Source organism: Crocodylus porosus, unplaced genomic scaffold (assembly GCF_001723895.1).
Source record: "Crocodylus porosus isolate Cpor-Errol unplaced genomic scaffold, CroPor_comp1, whole genome shotgun sequence".
Classification (NCBI taxonomy): domain Eukaryota; kingdom Metazoa; phylum Chordata; order Crocodylia; family Crocodylidae; genus Crocodylus; species Crocodylus porosus.
In genome coordinates, this window is record NW_017728943.1 from 7,597,293 (window position 1) to 7,599,272 (window position 1,980).

Here is a 1,980-nt window from a genome sequence, read left to right on the forward strand (position 1 = left end):
AGGGGAGGATGTGGCGGGGAGGGGAGCGGCGCGGCCCGAGCACTTCCTGGCAGGCGGCGAGAAGGCCTCGCCCAGCCCGCGCTGTTTGCCCATAAAAGGAGCGCGAGGCTGCGCGGACAGCTGAGCTCACTCACCGGGGAATGTGGCAATGAGGTAACGGGGCGGGGGGCGCCGAGAAGCCGTGGTGGGCGGGGGGCATCCCTCCAGGGCTGCGCCCCCAGCCCCGCCCTCGACTCCTCCCGAGGAAAAGGAGGAAGCCGCTCGCTCTTTTCAGGGCCTGTAAAGTGAACATTTTGTAGCTTCTCTTCTTTTCTTGCCCAGCCCCAGATGCCGGGTTTTACCAGGGCCGCTCTGTCGCGACTCGTCGTGCTCTTGCCCATCCATTTCTGGGTCAGTCACTGCTTCTCTCTCCTGCCCCTGGATCCCTTGCCTGGTCTGGGGCTGCCTGCTCTTCCCTCATATCCACCTAGCCCTCAGTGCTCCCCCTCTGCCACCCCCTCCGGCGACTTCGTAGGCGGTGGACGGGGTGGGCCACCTGGGCCTGGCATAGCCAACTTTTATCGCGTTAATTTTTATTTTTATCTGTGGCGTGAACCCCCTGAAAGCCCTGCTGCACCCCCTGGCAGGTTGTGCTCCCTGCTTAGGTGACGGGCAGGCGGGAGCGCCAGTGCCCACCCTGCGAGCACCAGCTGGGGAGTGGGAGTGGGAGCACTCGCTGTAGCCCCACGGCTGCTTCTGGGAGCTCTGCAGCCGCTTCCCAGTCAGTGAGTTTTGTCATCGGGGGACTCCTTCCCGCCCTGCCCCCCCAGTCTGCAAGATTGCCTGCAGGGGGACCCTGGTTGTTGGGGGGGCACATGCCCCCCTGACTAAGGTGACAGCAGTCACCATGATTTATATAACCCACAAATGCGCAATTGTCGTTCCAATTATAACTGTATAGCTAATTTTTAACTGCATAGCTAGCTAAATTTAACGTGCTAAAAGTTGGTCGGGCCATGGCCGGGGTGGCGCACCCCGGTCCGCAGCCTGTGGGTGACTTCTCTTCTAGTCACCAACTGCAACTTTACAGTTCTCCTGAGTCATGTCCCATCTATCCTTTCCCCAACCCCCTCCATGCATGAACCAGCTGCAAGAGCATCTGACTCAGACTTTCCCAGTCCTTTCAGTGTTTGTTGGTTGGTTTTTTTAAACAACCCACAGCCAAGCCCACAATACTGCAAGTAAGATATTCCTGTTGTACTCTATATGAGACAGAATTCAACTATTTCAAACCTCAGGTCCCCAGTAAGAAGACTTTGTTTCCTGAAAGGATGCCAATGCCACCTGAGCTTCTATTTCAGACCTGACATCTACTGATGTTCCTCAGTTCCGATGCATAGCCACACTCAGAGTAAGATTCCTCGTACCATCCAGTTTTGTGCTTTGCCAATCCTGTGTGACAATCTTGATCTGCAGAATCCTAAATCCACTCAAAGTGTTCCCTATTATTTTGCTGGCCAGTGACACTCCACAGTATTTGACCCAAAAGATCTTGTCTCTGCATCAAGGACCTCACAACTTTAAATTCCAGATCTTTGGTTTTCTTTCTTTTCTTTAAGCCTCTCTTATCAAAGCACAACCTCCCTCAGTAAATTCTCTAAGGAATTTGAGGGAGTGTGCCAAGGGAAACTCCTTTGTTTTGCATAATCATCAGACTTTGCCCTCAGAATCTGGCCTTGCTACTTGATACTGGCTAATGGTTCTATTGTTGCCAGATTCCTAAGAAATAACTTACTAATTGTTGTGCTTAGATGACTTCATTGTCCATCTGTGCTAGGGTTATTAGCCAACAGTGTAACTGCTCCAAAGTATGCTCATCATAGATCTGCCTCAATTAAGGCACACCATTGCACTAGAAGGGTGCAATAGGCTACAAGCTGACCTTGACAGGTTGCAACGGTGGGCGGATGAGAATAGGATGGGGTTTAACACTGATAAGTG

At 52.9% G+C, this 1,980-nt stretch overlaps 1 protein-coding gene across 2 annotated transcripts in view; it reads right to left on the bottom strand.

Moving 5' to 3' along the window:
• Window positions 1-209, bottom strand: part of ZYX (zyxin) — an 11,973-nt gene extending 11,764 nt beyond the window's left edge. Inside the window, exon 1 of one of the 2 annotated variants that reach the window (XM_019548494.1) lies at window positions 135-209. The gene's annotated coding sequence lies outside the window, so the exon portion shown is untranslated. The remainder of the gene's footprint in view (window positions 1-134) is intronic. The other variant, XM_019548495.1, reaches the window with a different exon arrangement.
• Window positions 210-1,980: the final 1,771 nt, after the last annotated feature.